Source organism: Apium graveolens, chromosome 2 (assembly GCF_009905375.1).
Source record: "Apium graveolens cultivar Ventura chromosome 2, ASM990537v1, whole genome shotgun sequence".
Classification (NCBI taxonomy): domain Eukaryota; kingdom Viridiplantae; phylum Streptophyta; class Magnoliopsida; order Apiales; family Apiaceae; genus Apium; species Apium graveolens.
The window spans coordinates 132,468,232-132,486,858 of NC_133648.1; the positions used below are offsets into that span (position 1 = coordinate 132,468,232).

General features: G+C 37.5%; 1 non-coding gene across 1 annotated transcript; it reads left to right on the forward strand.

The window, feature by feature from the left end:
* Positions 1-17,482: 17,482 nt before the first annotated feature.
* Positions 17,483-17,589, forward strand: LOC141709367 (small nucleolar RNA R71). The gene has a single exon (XR_012569949.1). It is a non-coding gene; the product is annotated as a small nucleolar RNA R71 (small nucleolar RNA).
* The last annotated feature ends 1,038 nt before the right edge of the window (positions 17,590-18,627 follow it).

Consider the following 18,627-nt stretch of genomic DNA (forward strand, 5'->3'; position numbering starts at 1 on the left):
TTTGAGGGATCATACCCGGGATCTTATTACTTGGGTTCCCTTAACCTTTCTCAATACATTATATTCCTTTTTATGATCCCCTCTTATAATCCTTGAATTTAAATCCCTTTTATCTTGTTACCTTATACTCAATTCTTTCGGTATCTGGTGGAATTTCGGTAAAAATCAAAGTGTTCGAATTTGGATTCTGACGATCTTTGCATACACTTATATCTCATATAAAGTACTAATAAGATCTCTGAATAACAATAGAAGAACCCCTACATAGTGTGGCATGAAAGTTTTTTTATTCAGCATAATCAGCAAAATCACTATTCATAAGGGTTTCAAAAAAATTCTAAAAATTGGGGTTATTACAGGGACGACTTCCTAACATCCCGGTTGTCACCCAATCCGCGTTCAGGCTTTATATGCTTCCCCATTCCACCCGGGGTATATTTTTCATACTTTGCATGTCCTTCAGTACACATGGTACCTTCTCATACAGAAAATAAATATGGCAGTCTCCCCAGTCCATGAATTACTGGATCTCTACCCCTCCTTGTCATTTTAAGAATCCTATCATATACTTGGAATCTTCGAACTATATCGAAGTTTCCCAAGCATTTTGCTTGTTGATAGGCACAGCTTTACCTCATATATATATATGTATGTACTTCTGAAAGTTTTCGGAGGAAGTACTAAGGATGTAAGTTGACCGTTGTCAACAGATAAGTAAGTAAGGGGTAGTTTCTTTTGAAACTATATTCAATTTTTTTTTAAAAAAGTCGAGTGAATATTCTCCGACTATCCGAAATTATTCGAATGATTATCCGAAAATCAGAAAGTATTTTAAATCAGGTTTTATGATTTTTAAATCATAAATAAATCATTTAATAAATAATTAAATATTAAATATTTATCGTTAAATAATTAAACCTCGAATAGTTTTACTTTAAAAGAATATTGAAATAATATTCCTCAACTTATTTATGTTTAAGTAATTTAATAATCTTTAATATTTAATCAGGTTTGAAATAAATAATCATTGGAGAATACTTCTCCCATAATAAATGAATAGTTAATTAATATTTATTATTCGAACAATAAGATATAGTTGAGGGAATACGATCTTTGGAAATCGTTTTAATAAAAGTTCGAGGTATTTAATATTTCGTAAGTGGACGTTGAGTCCCTTAAAACGTAACTACTATGGACTTCAATCCTCCTATAAATATCACTGGAATGATTCCGTGGTTTCTATTTAAAAATCCCGACCGACTCTCGGTCTTATAATCATACGTCACACTTTTGGCGGAGTTAAACATTTTAAGACATATATGTATCGTACAACATCGCTACATTATGCGAAAACTCAATTACTAAATCTCATGGAAAACATAGTATTTATGCAATGATAATAAAATAATCATTTCACAACACAACAGTAAATGGAGTTGGGTTCGTAAACTTGTCTGGGTATCTCGAGGTGGAGGATGCTCTAGGATCCGCTCAGAAATCTATAACCATAAACAGAAATTGTTTATTTAGGTCCCGTTCTATTTTACGGCGATTCACAATCATATGCTACTTATTATGCACCCTCTCAACTTACATTACCCTTATTATTTCTTTAAGTCCTTATTAACATTACGGGCGCTTCCTTTTTCGAAGTACCTTATGCCCGTTTTCATTTTCATTGTCGGCTCCGCTTATGGATTCTACGGTTTTCTAATCACGCGGTCTCGGCTCTGATATTTTTATAAAATTGAAAATTCATTATTTTTACTTAAAATTTTTATAGAAGTTAAGGAACTCTATTTAATACTCTCTGTAAAAATTTCATGATTTATGAACATTTTTAAGATGATCCCATTTATTTCCAAAGTTCGTAATTCGTAGCAGTTTTTGTCGCGTAAATCACTTTTAGTAAAACGGTCATAACTTTTGATCCGTAAATCGGAATCAAGCGATTCAATCGCCTAAACGATCCTTATAACATTGTCTATCATAATAGAGTGTCATTTTTCAAGAAACTACAGTTTATATTTTCAGGACTTTCTGCAGAAACATAATGTTACGTTTGTTTGTTTTAGCGAGATTACGGTTACGATCCGAGTTTCGTTACGCCTTAAATCTTTATACTACCACCAAAAATCATCATATCATCATCACCACACTAACTCCTCTCAAGAACATTATGTTCTTGAGGCAACAACCATAAACCTTAAATCTACTGAACTAAACATCAAGATTACAACAATACATTCACCAAAACTAGGTTTACAACTATGTTCTAAAAGATTCTTGAACTTAAATCTTAAGTAAGGATGGGTCAAAGATTTATACCTTTATTAAGAGCTTGAGATGTGTTCTTGATGATGGTGAAGTCTTGGGAGTGCTTGGTAGGGCTTTTGAAACCTAAAACAACCATTAGAATCAAGAAACCAAAGAAGGGTTACTATTCACACTATTCACTATCATCTTTCTTGAATTTATTTCACCCATCAAACCTTGATAGAATGATCTTAAAAATTTATCATACCTTAGTTTAGGATGTATGAAGCTTGAGAATTAATGGGGGAATTTTTCCATGGCTAGAGCTTGAAGTTTTGAGATTGATTTCTCTTATTTTTGTGTTAGGGCCGAAAGAAGAGCTTTGGGAGAGAGGGAGAGAATTTTGTGTTGCTTCCTTGGGTGCTTCTTGAAGAAGTGATTGTATTTGATTGTATATTCTCTATTATATGTCCTAGAATAGATCTATGTTGGCAAATCCTTGGACAAATCTTGCTAGCATACCTAGGTTACAAGCTAGCCTAGTTCGCTTTAGTCTTTAGCTCACTATTCTTAGCCTTAGATGATCATTCCTATAACCTTAGCTTACTATTTGATAAAGTAACCATGGTTACTTTTCTACCATGTTTAATTAGTGCGATACATTTATTTAATCTTTTACGCATTTGTTCGGTCGCTTAAACATTTTCGTAATAATTTCTCGTAAACGGTTCGCGGTGTAAATCCTTTCATATTTATTCTTTATGTTTTGAAGTATCGTCCTTGGATATAAATCTGTAGGGTTTTAAATTCGTAATTATATTGTGATTCCTGTAATCCTCGATGATTCATAAATATGGTCGTTTTTTAAAGTTCGTTTTCTTCGAAAAATAATAGTGTTTACATACACTCATTTGGTACGTATAATCATAATATCAACTTCGAAACTCATTTGCTCATGCACAACATAGTGTGGGCTAAAAAGTTTTCTCCGTCTGTTAGGGTTACTATTCATTAAACATTTTTACAAAGTCTAAAAAATGCGAGTTATTAAAGTCATCAACTGTACCATCATATGTGATGAAATTGGACAAGTGAGGGAAAATAAGATGCAACTTCTAATCCAGCAGTATGAGCACTTTCATTATGAAGACACGAATCTTTAAATGATATTTTTAGTAGGGTTTAAAACTACTAAATGCACTGAAACCGCATGGAAGAATCTACCAGACAAAAGATTCAAACATGAAATTCCTTAGATCTCTAACAAAAGACTGGAAGCCTACGACTGTCTCTCTTAGAAACTCTCAAGATAATAAGGAGTTTACTTTGAAGAGACTATATGGTATTCTAAAAACTTATGAGCTCAAGTTGGAACAAGATGAACAGATAGAGAAAGGCAGGAAGAAGGGAGGATATATTGCATTGGTAGCTGAAAAAGAGAGAGTGAAAGAGATGAAGGTTGAAGTTGTGGAATCTGCACCAAACCCAAGGGTTTGTGAAGGCAAAGGAAAAGGGCTAAAGGCTGAATGTGAAGATCATCTTAGTCAGGATGAAATGGAGGACATAAATGAACATCTAGCTTTCCTATCAAGAAGATTTTCCAAGCTCAAATTCAAAACGATTTTTTGAGCAACCAAGATAAAAAGAAACATGGTGGATACATCTAAATTTAAGTGTTTCAAATGTGGCTTGAGTGGTCATTTTGCAAATGAATGCAGAAAGCCTGATTCTGAGAAAAAAAGTTTGAGCCTGTGGAATACAAAAATAAATATATTGATTTGCTCAAACAAAAGGAAAGGGCTTTCCTTACTCAAGAAAATGACACTGGGCAGCTGATGGGGTAGATGAAGATGAAGAAACAAGCTATGTCAATCTAGCTCTATTAGCCAAATCAGATGAAGCAGAGGTCAGTTCTTCAAGTAATCACGTAATCACTACTAATCTAGCATACCTTTCTAAAGATGAATGTAATGATGCTATAAATGACATGTCAACAGAATTATATCACTTGCGTGTTACATTTAAATCACTCACTAAAGAAAACACAAAAATTAAAGATAATAATATGTTTTTAAGTGAGAGGAATACTGTGTTAGAAACTCGATTTGTTAAGTTTGAGAAAATGAAGATAGAGTGTAAGATTTCAAAAGATCAATTGACTGAATCTTTGAAGAAAGTGGAAATTTTGAGAAAGCAGCTTGAACGAGAGCAAGAGGTAACCAAGGCTTGGAAGTCAACAAGAAATGTACATGCCCAAATTGCTAAAGTTTAAGGAATATAATCATTCTGTGAAGAAGCTTGGAAAAAGAGCAAGGAGAAGCTGGATCCTGAGTTGGTAGAAGGATTATCGACGGATGTGCAATCAACGGATGATGAAGTGTATTCGTCAAAAAATAAAAGGAATTATCCATTGAAAAACAAGGATGCTCATCCGTTGAAAGAACAGAAGCCAATTAGCAAAGCCAAGCTAACTAAACTCAATGAGAAATATGGATCAGTTTCCAAGAACTTTGTTATAGGAGAATCAATTCAACTCATGGAGAACAAAAGAGTGAATGTGGGGCATCTGTCAATGAAGCGACTGAATGACAGATTGTAGAAAATAGAGGTCAAGGAAGACTCCAAAAGGAAAAATAATAGGAATGGGAAAGTAGGAATTAACAAACATAACAACTGCACACCTGATAAATATGCACCTAGAAAAATTTATGTTAAGTGTGGTAGTGTTAATCATTTGTATGTTAATTGCAAATTAGCTATGCCTGCACCCGTGTATGCACCTCCCTCATTTCCTAACATGCCCACAATGCCTATGAATGTTATGCCTGCACAAAATTTGAATACACAATTTGCTAATATGTCATTTGCACAAAATCCTTACTATGATGCATTCAATATGCCTCAATTGCCATTTAGCATGTCATACTGGAATAACATGTTTGCACATAATATGCCATTTCATGTTAACCAACATGTGCATGATAATTCTGCAATTATGAATGGTTTTCAAAGCCCTACTCCAATGACCAAGGTTGAATCTCAATCACATAATTCGAGTGAGGAAAAGCTCAAGGAAACTAAAAAGAAGGCTAGCAAGGCAGGACCCAAGGAAACTTGGGTACCAAAATCAACTTGAATTGATTTTGATGTGTACAAGGAAATAAAAAGAGTCTGTGGTATCTAGATAGTGGATGCTCAAGGCATATGACTGGAGACTCTACCCTGCTCACTAAGTTGAAGGAGAGATATGGCCCAAGTATTACTTTTGGAGATGACAGCAAAGGGTATACTGTGGGATATGGCTTGATTTCTAAGGAAAATGTCATCATTGAAGAAGGTGCTCTAGTGGATGGACTCAAACACAACCTTTTGAGTGTCATCCAGCTATGTGACAAGGGCAACTCTGTAATCTTCAATTCAGAAGCATTTGTTGTTACAAACAACAAGAACACCAAGTGGTTCTCTCGGGAGTGAGAAAATGAAATGTTTATCTAGCTGACTTCAACTCATCCAATACATATTCTATTATAGTTCTTTTCAGCAAAGCAAGTTAAGATGAAAGTTGGCTATGGCACAAGAAGCTGTCTCATTTGAACTTCAAGACTATGAATAAATTAGTCAGGAAAGACCTAGTAAGTGGCATTCCTCAAGTTGAGTTCTTAAAAGATGGATTGTGTGATGCCTGTCAAAAGGGAAAACAAATCAAGTCATCACTCAAAAAGAAGCTTGAATCCACAATTGAAGAATCACTACAACTATTGCACATGGACTTATTTGGACTAGTTAATATGTTGTCAATCTCAAAGAAAAAATATTGCCTAGTGATTGTAGATGATTTCTCAAATTTCACTTGGACATATTTCCTCAAATCTAAAGATGAAGCTAGTGAAATCATTATCAATCATATAAGGCAAGCCAACAATCATCCTGATCTCAAAGTTAGAAGAATCAGGAGTGACAATGGAACTGAGTTCAAGAATTATGCAATGAGGTTGTTTTGTGAAGAAAATGGAATCATGCATGAGTTTTCATCAGCAAGGACTCCACAACAAAATGAAGTGGTGGAAAGAAATAATAAATCTCTCATTGAAGCTGCAAGGACAATGCTAGAAGAATCAAAGTTACTAACTTATTTTGGGGTAGAAGCTGTAAATACTGCATAATCCGCTCAGAATATTTTTCAGGTCAACCAAGTAAAATGAATGACTCCTTATCAATTATTCAAGAACAGGAAACCAACAATTAACTTTTTTCATGTCTTTGGATGCAAATGCTACATTCTAAGGAATCAAACTGAGCAACATGGAAAATTTGATGCCAAAGCTGATGAAGGTATGTTTGTTGGATATTCTGTGGGAAAAGCATATAGGGTCTACAATCTTAGAACGAACATTGTCATGGAATCTATATATATTATGTTTGATGATAAGAAGATTGAAGGACTGCAAGATGAAGGTTTCCATAAAAGCCTCAAATTTGATAGTGTTGAGATGAACTGTGATGAAATTGATGATTAAAGTGATCAAAAAATAATTTCTAAGGAAAATGCAGAAAAATCAATAACACATGAAGCACAAGGTGCATCATCCGTTGACAGACAAACTGCACCATCCGTCAAAAGGCAAAATTCAGCATCCGTTGAGCCATCAATTGGAGTTGAAAGTCATTTTAGATCACACATAGAAAGGACCCCAACCTCAAGTCAAAGATCCACAAACTCAGGGGGAGTTTCTTCTAATCAAAACTCAGTCACACATTAAGACAATTTTGAGGCCTCTTCATCTAGAGCTAATCTACCATAACAAAGGAAATAGACTAAAGATCGCCCATTTGAACTAAATATTGGTGATGCATCTTCAAGAGTGTGAACAAGGAAAGCAACTCAAGATGAATGTATATACAACAGCTTCCTGTCACAGGAAGAGCCAAAGAAGGTAGAAAAAGTTTTGTTGAATCCTGATTGGGTTTTAGCTATACAATTAGAGCTAAACCAATTTGAAAGGAATGGAGTATGAAAGCTGGTACCCAAACCAAAAGGCAAGAATTTTATTAACATCAAATGGGTATTCAGAAACAAGATGGATGTGAAAGCCAGATTAGTTGTTAAAGGCTATTGTCAATAGGAAGGGATATATTTTGATAAAACTTTTGCTCCTGTTGCAAGACTTGAAGCTATCAGAATTTTTATAGCCTATGCAGCCCATGCCAATTTCAAAGTCTATCAAATGGATGTAAATAGTGCCTTTCTAAATATAGATTTGGAGGATGAAGTGTATGTCCCAATTTCCAGAATCTGTCTACTATCTTCTGAAAGTACTATATGATTTGAAGCAATCACCTAGAGTCTGGTATGATACTCTGTCAAAATTTCTTTTAGAAAATTATTTGACAAGAGGTACTGTTGACAAAACTCTTTTCTTTAAAAATGTTAATGTCTCTAGTATACTTGTCCAAATTTATGTAGATGATATTATATTTGGCTTTACAGATGAAAAAATTTGTAAAAAAATTGCCAAACTAATGCAAAGTAAATATAAAATAAGCATGATCGGAGAACTAACTTACTTTCTTGGTCTCCAAGTTAAGCAAGTTAGTGATGGAATATTCATTAGTCAAACCAAATACATTCATGATCTTTTAAAGAACTTTGACTTAATGGAAGGCACATCTGTAAAAACTCGCATGGCCACTGCCACAAAATTTGAAATAAACACAACTGCAAAGTCTGTAAATATTTCAAATTATAGAGGTATGGTAGGTTCTCTTTTATATTTAACAGCCAGTAGGCCAGATATAATGTTTGCTACATTTCTTTGTGCTAGATTTTAAGCTGATCCTAGAGAATCTCATTTAGTAGCTATTAAGCGAATTTTCAGATATCTTAAAGGAACTCCAAAACTTGGCATTTGGTATCCTAGATATTTTGGTTTTGATCTAATTGGTTATTCAGATGCAGGTTATGCAGGTTGTAGAATAGATAGAAAAAGTATAACATGAACCTATCAGTTTCTGTTAGAGCTAGAACACGCGCTAATATTCATGCAATTATACGTGATCACAAGTAATATAGAATTAATTCTAGTTCGTTCCCACATGGACTGGTTTAGATTAATTTTAATCAATGTATTTATGCAACAACGGTATGGTTATTATTCAATGCTAAGACGAATAACAAATTGAGGTTGTTTATAACTAAGATTAACTAAGAGATTATACTAAAGAACATTAACTAAGAGAATAAAGAGAGTTAAATACTATATGACACAAACATGAGATTCTAACTTCATTAAATACTTCATTCAATAGCCTTTTCATTCTTAACCTTAGCATATGATGGTGATGACACTAGTCAGATAAACCAAAATGATAAACGCCAACTTTCGTTGTACGGATACCATATTACCAAACATCCACAAAAGAGATAGAAGCTGAATAGACACCAATTATATTGAGACCCTATATGTCTATAGAATTTGACAACATAATGGTTTAATGCACAAGTTATCTATCGTGATTACATAGAGCAAGTAAGATGGTTAAAATTACCTACGAATCATGCATCACAAATACATGAACCTATGCTAGCATGGCAAGTTCTAAACCCTTAAATTCACTTTCGCTTCATTAAAGATTAACATGTTATCTTATAAGTTCACGACGCGCATAAGACGAATAAGCACAACCAATACTAGGTTATCATACAATCACCACAGACTAAGGCATCGAAACAAAATAATTAAAGAAATCCATAAATAAATTCGTTAGAACCCCACAATAACGATTAGCCCATAATCGGACTCATCATCATCGTGGGTTTCAATGAAAGCGTGGTATAATAAATGTAGTTCTTATACTGAATAAATAATAAACCAAGTATGAAACAAGAGTATAGGTTCACAAGCAAGAAAACTAGCATCCAAAGTTGCAACTTAAAATAAAGAATCACAAGAATAAATTAGATCCTCTTCGCCTTGGTTGAATTGTGCTCTACGGCCTTCTTACGCCTTCTCCTTAAGCTCCGGTAAGTCTTGTTATGAAATACGACCATAAGTTATGTTTAGATAGCAGCCCATGCAGATTAGAAGTCTTCTGGATCAAAAAATCAGAGGAGAATCAGGATTCTGAAATCCAGACCCGGCGCGGCCGCGGGCTTGACCAGCGCGGGTGCCCTGTACTTATGTCATCCTAGCGTGGGTGCGTGCTACTACAGCGCGGGCGCGCTGACTCTCTGAAAAAATTTCTGTTTTCCTCTTTTCTTGCTAATTTGAGTTGGTCTTTTCACGAGCTTTATTCTAGACACCATCCTAACATCATATTAGTATCAAAACAATGTCAAATCACATGCATTCCTCTTAAATGCCTGAAATGCAAAAACACTACAAAACATATTAAAAACACTAACAACTCAAGTACAAAACACCAAACTTGAATATATGCCACTCAACATACCCCCAAACTTGAATCGATGTTTGTCCTCAAGCATAAACAGACTTAAAGAACAAGAAATAAAAATGCATGAATGCAAACTATATGAATGCAACGATCCTTATAGAATAACTAAACCAATCAATAAACAACATCTCAACAAATGCAGCTATTCGCATAAAGATCAGTCAAGTCCCACAAATCAATTTACAAGCCAGAAACGTGCATGTGTGCAAATTCTTACAGATATACCATCGAAACTTGATCAATAATCACGACTCACTACTCATCAAGGAAATCCCAAGGTTATAAATAGAATAAAAGCTAAACTAAAAATAACTATAACACTTCAATTCTTATATCGGAGTTTTACATTGATTCATTCTTTTATTCATAACACAAAAATAACATAAATATGCTTATTTGACCGTGCAATGAGTGAGGTCCACAAAAGACTTATACAATAATACCCATGTAGTGAGCGTTAGGTTAGTAGATCCCAGACTATAAAAAGCCTTAGGTCACTAGGCATAAATTCCCCTAAGAACTTAATAAATCGAGTATTAAAGAGCTCAGTCATGATCAATTATGCATAAACACACACATATATATATATATTTTTTTTTTCTTCTCTTTTTTTCTTTTTTTTCTTCTTTTAATTTCTGAACGAGTGCGTTTCGCTCCATCTCGTTCAACCCTAGACTACTCATATAAAATGAATCGGCTACTAGCCATTTGACACCTATCCACAAAAACTAGCAATGAAATCCAAATTCCTCCAATTTTTTAGTATGCATGTTATTTTATCATTAAGAGAATATCCTAAATTCTAATTATAAACAAGCGATTAAACCTCGACAATCAAACAAACCATGACCATGATCGAACCCTCAAGCAACCTATAAGACTTAGTGAAATACAATTGTCTCTAGGATGCAAATCAACTCAATAAGGCTTAACATCACTAAGCACGACATCACTACACTAGCATTAATATCACAAATCAATCGGAAAAATCATCTAAGGGGTCATGTTATTATGCACATGCATGAACTATATGCAACAATCTATCATATAAAAAATAAAAAACTACAAAAATAATAAAAAAAAACTACTACATGGAAAATATGAAACTATATGAACTAAACTATCATGAATATGCAAACTATATGCGACTCACACAAAACACATAATCCTTAATTACTACCCCCAAACTTAAAATATTCCCTATCCTCAGTGAAGGTAATAGCAAGGAATCATGCATACCTAATCAGAATCAGGATCATCACCCCCAAGGGGTGGACTGTCAGGAGTGTCTGGAGGCGGATACACAGAATCATCACCGAATACTGGCCACTGGATGTCAACTCATGTGGCTCTGAATGCAATCCCCAACGCCTAGGTGAGGTCATGTGCAAACCTGCTATGGATGTCATGTATCGCATCCATCCTCCTAGCTAAACGCCTGTACTTTGTGTACTCAAACCAGCACTGCCCAGTGCTTCCTCCTGCTGCTGCTGCTGCTGCGATCCCGAAGGATCAGCCTCCTCTCCCAACTGAGCTCTCCAAGCGGCTCGACGGGCCTGCGAAGTCCCACCAGCATATGTCTGATCCGCTGGCCTTCCACCTGGCAGATGGTCATAAGAATATCCAAGACCCTTAGGATCGGGCTTCCCACCATACCACTCCTTCATATTCAATAGCGTCGAACTATCAATCGGAGCAATCGGGAGCTGCAGCTGCTCACGTGCGGGCCAATGAACTCCAACCGCCATATATAGCTTCGTCACAATGGACGCATAGGGTATAGAAGCCGTAGTACTCCCTCGCAAGAACCTCAGAATACCCTGATGAATCACCATCCCAAGATCCACATAGTCTCCCTGAGGAATGCCCCACAACAAACGTGCACGCTCCACACTGACATCATGCATGTGAGAAGATGGCATGATGTTAGCAAAAATAAAAGAATTCCATGCATGTGCAAACCTGTTCATGCACGATGCAGGGAAAGTGGCATACTCGTTCATGCCCTTCTTGAACTTTCAATGAGTCTCAGGCATACACAGGGTAACAACAATCAAATCCAAGTTAAACTCCTTCGGCGTCTTCTCGTTCCAGTTCTCCTGATCTTGCCTTCTCTCGGGCTGCTCAATCGCCCTACGAATAGTCTCAGCACTGTACTCCACCGTTATCCCCCTAACCACCGTGAAACCATTCTTCTCCACCTTAGCATTGGCGCAGAAATCACGCACCACACTCATGGGCACAGCAGCGGGTGTCTCACAAAAAGCAACCCAGCCCATCTCCAAGATCATCTCCAACAACTTACCATCTTTCCCTGATGGCAGAAAACCACGTTCCTTGGCTATAGGCTTCGAAAGCAACCTCACATACTCTGCCTCAGCTTCGGGAGTTGAAAGTCTAGGCCTCACACCACCAACACTCAAAGAATCAGTGGTGTTGTTGCTTACTTGGGTTCACTGTCTTTTTGGTGTCATTGAGATTGAATAAGTTTGAGAGAATAGAAGTTTGTAAGAGAGATTTGTGTATTTGAGAGTTTGAGAAGTGATGGAGAAGTTTGTGTATAAGTGTATATATATATATGAGTTTAGGAATAGAATTGGTTATGGAAAAGGAGTGGGAATTGATTATGGGAATAATGGGTTTGATTTGGAGAGGGAAATTTGGGATATGGGTGAGTAAAAATCGGGTTTGAATTGATTTTGGAATAAAGTCCCTGATTTTCTCTTTAATCTGCCTTATATTTTTTCACAAATAGTGACTCAGCACGGCCGCCCCGCCTGGAAACGCGAGCGCGACATGCTTCTGGAAAATCAGTGCGGCCGCCCCGTATGCCAATGCGGGCACGCCGTGCTACTAACTTTTCAGCGCGGCCGCCCAGCTTCTTAGCGCGGGCGCACCGTGCTACTGTAGTTGGCACTGAATTTTTCTGTTTTTCTGATTTTTTTGTGTTTTTCTTCTTTTTTCCTTCTTCCTCTATCTACTAATGTACAACAAACTTGGGTTGCCTCCCAAGAAGTGCTTGGTTTATATCGTTAGCTTGACATAGAATCTCGAGATCAAGTAGACAATAGAACGAAACTAACCACCTCACGGGTTGCCGTATCCCCATAATAATGCTTCAACCTCTGACCATTTACTTTGAACACTTGGCCTGGATCATTCTCAAAAATCTCCACAGCTCCATGCGGAAACACATTTTTGATTATGAAAGGCCCGGACCATCTCGACTTCAATTTTCCAGGAAAAAGACAGAGACGGGAGTTAAATAACAGAACTTATTGTCCCGGCACAAATGACTTGAGCAGTAGACCCCTACCGTGCCACCTCTTGACTTTCTCCTTGTACATTTTATTGGTTTTATACGCTTGAAGCCGAAATTATTCGAGTTCATTCAATTGAAGCATTATTTTCTTACCAGCTGCATCCAAATTAAGGTTCAACTTCTTCAAAGCCAAATAAACTTTATGCTCAAGCTCCACACGTAAATGACACCCCTTACCATAAACCAACTGAAATGGCGATATGCCAAGTGGAGTCTTGTATGCTGTTCTATATGCCCAAATAGCTTCATCAAGCTTCAAAGACCAATCCTTCCTTGATAGACACACCACTTTCTCTAGAATACGCTTGATCTCTCTGTTAGACACCTCAACTTGACCATTAGTCTAAGGATGGTAGGTTGTAGTAATGCGATGATTCATATTATACCTTTGCATCATGGCAGTGAACTTGCGATTGCAAAAATGCGATCTCTCGTCACTGATTATGACTCTTGGAGTCCCAAATCACGTAAATATCTGCTTATGAAGAAAATTAAGCACTACCTCCGCATCATTTGTCGGTAAATCCTTGATTTCAATCCATTTCAACACATAATCGACTGCCAACAAGATATATTGATTATTGTAATATGAGACAAACAGCCCCATGAAGTCGATTCCCCAAACATCGAAAACCTCAACCTCCAGAAGCACATTAAGAGGCATCTCATCCCTCTTGAACATATTACCCACACGCTAGCATCGATCACACTTCAAAACAAAGTGTTGCACATCCTTAAACAATGTAGGCCAGAAGAATCCCGTCTGAAGGACACGAGTTGTTGTCTTCTCTCCACTATAGTGGCCTCCATAAACAGCTGAATGATAGTCTCGCAAGATCCCCCCCATTTCGTTGTACGAAATACATCTCCTGATGATTTGGCCAGCTCCTTGCCTAAACAAATATGGCTCATCCCACATGTATGACTTCACCTCATGAAGAAACTTCTTCCTTCGAGAATAAGACAAGTCTGGAGGCATGATATTACTTACAAGGTAGTTGACAATGTCTGCAAACCACGGTTCTTCCTCTTCCACTCCAAAAAGCTGCTCATCAGGAAAAGACTCATTTATCAATGTCTTATCCTGTGAAATTGCACTTGGATCTTCCAAACGAGAGAAATCATCAGCGAATTGATTCTCAGTACCCTTTCTATCCTTGATATCTAATTCAAATTCGTGAAGCAAAAGAACCCATCTAATCAATCTAGGCTTCGAGTCCTTCTACAAGACGAGATATCGAATTACAGTGTGATCAGTGAAAACTGCCACCTTCGTCCTAAGCAAATAAGATCGAAACTTCTCAAAACGTAGATAATGGCCAAAATTTCTTTCTCAGTAGTAGTATAATTCAGTTGAGCACTATTGAGGGTCTTACTAGCATAGTAGACCACATGAAATATGTTGTTCTTTCTCTGCCCAAGAACTACTCCAACTGCATAGTCACTTGCATCGCACATAATCTCAAAAGGTTCATTCCAATTAGGTGCAGTTATGACAGGCGCCATGATCAAAATCTTCTTTAAGAACTCAAAAGCAGCTAGGCACTCATTATCAAACTTGAACGAGACATCCTTCTCCAGAAGATTGCACAAGGGTTTAGAGATTTTTGAGAAGTCCTTGATGAACCGCCTATCGAAACCCGTATGACCAATAAAGCTGCGAACTCCCTTAACAGAAATTGGTGGAGGAAGATTTTGAATGACCCGCACCTTGGATTTGTCCACCTCAAGACCCTTACTAGAGACCTTGTGCCTAAGAATAATGCCCTGTCGCACCATAAAGTGACATTTCTCCAAGTTGAGAACCAGATTGGTCTCAACACACCTTTTAAGAATGTCGCCAAGGTTTTGTAAGCATTCATCAAAAGAATCACCAAACAAAGAGAAATCATCCATGAATACCTCCACATTTTGACCAATCATGTCAGAGAAGATAGCCATTATGCATCTCTGAAATGTGGCAGGTGCACCACACAAACCAAAAGAAACTCTTCTAAAGGCGAAAGTACCAAATGGACAAGTGAAAGTAGTCTTTTCCTGATCTTCTGGAGCAATGCAAATCTGATTATAACCCGAATAGCCATCCAGAAGACAGTAATACTCGTGCCCAGCCAACCTGTCAAGCATCTGATCAATAAAAGGCAGAGGGAAGTGATCTTTTCTCGTGATTTTGTTCAGCATCCTATAGTCCATGCAAACTCTCCACCCCGTGACTGTTCGAGTAGGAATGAGCTCATTCTTCTCAGTAGCTACAACCGTGATACCTCCTTTCTTCGGCACACATTGAACTAGACTTACCCAAGAACTGTCAGAAATGGGATAGATGACCCCTGCATCCAGCCACTTAAGAATTTCCTTCTTCACAACTTCTTTCATGATTGGATTGAGCCTTCTCTGTTGCTCAACAGTGGGCTTGCTATCTTCCTCTAGCAGAATTTTATGCATGTAATAAGAAGGGCTTATTCCCTTAGTATCTGCTATAGTCCATCCAATTGCCGATTTAAACTCTCTCAGAATCCTTAAGAGTTTTTCCTCATCACTACCTGAAAGGTCAGATGCAATAATCACAGGCAAAATGGGTGCATCACCTAAGAAAGCATACCTTAAGTGTTTAGGCAATGGTTTAAGCTCAAGTGTAGGAGCTTCCTTGGATGGCTTGAGGCGCTTTGGAGATTTGTTCAGCTCCTCCATTATAAGATATTCAAAAGGCATATCCATCTTCCTCTTCCAGGGAGAAGCATTCAGATATTGCAACTGCTCATCGCCTTCATCATCTTCACTATCTGAATTCCCCAATAAGGCATTTTCTAAGGCGTCTGACCTTAGAAATTGATCAAGTTATGAAGTAACCACAGAATCGACCAACTCCACCTTTAAGCACTCCTCATTCTCCGAAGGGAATTTCATGGCATTGAACACATTAAAAGTTACATCCTGATCCAGCGGTCGCATGGTGAGCTTACCCTTATGCGCATCTATCAAGGTTCGGCCAGTAGCCAAGAAAGGTCTTCCCAAAATTATGGGAATCTTCTTATCCTCCTCAAAATCAAGAATTACAAAATCAGCAGGAAAGATGAGTTTATCCACTTTTACTAAGACATCCTCAACAATACCTCGTGGATATGTAATAGATCGATCGACCAACTACAAGGTCATATAAATAGGCTTTGGATCAGGTAAATCCAACTTCTTGAAGATTGACAAAGGCATTAGATTGATGCTAGCTCCCAAGTCACATAAGTATTTGTCAAATGACACTTTTGCAATGGTGCAAGGAATAGTGAAGCTTCTAGGATCCTTAAGCTTCAGAGGCAACTTCTGTTGTAGCACAGCACTACATTCCTCCGTGAGAGCAATTGTCTCTAAGTCATCAAGCTTCACTTTCCGAGAAAGTATACCTTTCATAAACTTCGCATAACTAGGCATATGTTTAAGAGCTTCAGTGACAGGTATGTTGATATGAAGTTTCTTGAACACCTCCAGAAACTTCTCAAACTGCTTATCCAGCTTTTTCTTCTCCAGCCTCTCAGGAAAGGAAGGTGGAGGATATATCTATTTCTTCTCTGTATTACCCTCAGGAGGAGTGTGTTCAACAGTAGTCTTCCTTGGTTCCACTTCAGCTTCCTTCTGCACTTCTTCTTTAGTTACAGCTTCTTCATCCGAAACTTGAGAGTGTTCGGGATTCGCAACCTTCCCAGACCTCAATATAATTGCCTTTACCTGCTCCTTAGCTTCCCTCTTTCCTAGAACTTTAGTGTCACTAGGGAGTGTACCAGGTTGATGATTTAGCAAGGCGTTGACAATTTTTCCAATTTGATTTTTCAAGGTCTTGATAGAAACCGCTTGGCTCTTGCACATGAGCCTCAACTCCTCCAATTCAGATTTTTCATTAGACTGTTACAACTGGAGTTGTTGTCTTGGTGCATATTGCGGTTGCTAAAAACTAGAGGGTTGTATTGCTTCGCTGCATACTGTTGATAAGGTTGCTGAACCTAATTCTGAGTGTTGCTCCAGCTAAAGTTAGGATGATTGCGGTTATTGGGATGATAGGTGGCTGGCACAGGTTGCTGCGACCTCTGAAAGTTGCTCATGAACTGAGCTGATTCACTAGAAATAGCACACTCCTCTGTCTCATGGACACCAGCACAAAGCTCACAGACACTAGTGATCTGATTAACTCCATAATTAGCCAAAGAATCCACCTTCATCGTCAAAGCCTTAAGTTACGCAGCTATAGTACTAGCTATATCTAACTCCAGAGTTCCTGCTACCTTGCCCTGAGATAGTTTCTGAGTAGGATTCTGGTATTCATTTGCAGTCATCCGTTCAATCCATTCATAAGCTTTATCATAGCTTTTAGCCCACAAGGCTCCTCCTGATGCTGCATCAAGCATAGGTCTAGAAGTAGCACCCAAACCATTATAAAAACAGTTAATGATCATCCAGTCAGGCATCCCATGATGAGGAAACTTTCTAAGCATCTCTTTATAATGATCCCAAGCCTTACATAAAGATTCTCCGGATTGCTGAGCAAATTGAGTAAGTGCATTTCTAATGGCAACAGTCTTTGCCATAGGGAAGAATTTAGTGAGAAACTTCTGAGCAAGATCCTCCCACATAGTAATATATCCTGGTGGAAGATAATGCAACCAACACTTAGCCTTATCCCTCAGAGAGAATGGGAAAAGCCTCAGCTTTATAGCATCTTCAGAAACTCCATTGAACTTAAAAGTGTCGCAGATCTCGAGGAAATCTATGATGTGCATGCTGGGGTCTTCTGTCGGAGAACCCCCAAACTGAACTGAGTTCTGTATCATCTGAATCGTGCTCGACTTGATCTCAAAGGTATTAGCCGAGATGGCTGGTCGGATAATGCTATACTGAATATAATTAATCTTCGGTTGAGAGTAATCCATCAAAGCCTTAAGATTCGCTTATGGTTCTCCCATTGCAATAAGTTCTTCTTCTTCCTTCTCAACTAAGATATCTTCTTCATCTTTCTCCTCGACTATAACTTCTTCCTCAGCTTGATACGATGTTCTCTTACAAGACCGATAACGCGTATGCATACACGCTCGCTAGAGTACCTCGAAACATGACAAGGAAATAAGTAACAATGTCCGAGTCACTGAACTTTAACGACAAATGATGACAAACACATAAACTAAAAATTCTAGTTCGTCATCAATGCCAACTTTAACTTTAACAATGCCAACTTTCATTGTACGAATACCATACTACCAGACATCCATAAAAGAGATAAAAGCTGAATAGAAACCAATTATATTGAGACCCTATATGCCTATAGAATTTGACAACATAACTGTTTAATGCACAAGTTATCTATCGTGATTACATAGGGAAAGTAAGATGCCAGCATGGCAAGTTCTAAACCCTTAAATTCACTTTCGCTTCATTAAAGATTAACACGCTATCTTATAAGTTCGCGACGCTCATAAGATGAATAAGCACAACCAATACTAGGTTATCATGCAATCACCACACATTAAGGCATCGAAACAAACTAACTAAAGAAATCCATAAATAAATCAGTTAGAACCCCACGATAACGATTAGCCCATAATTGGAATCATCAT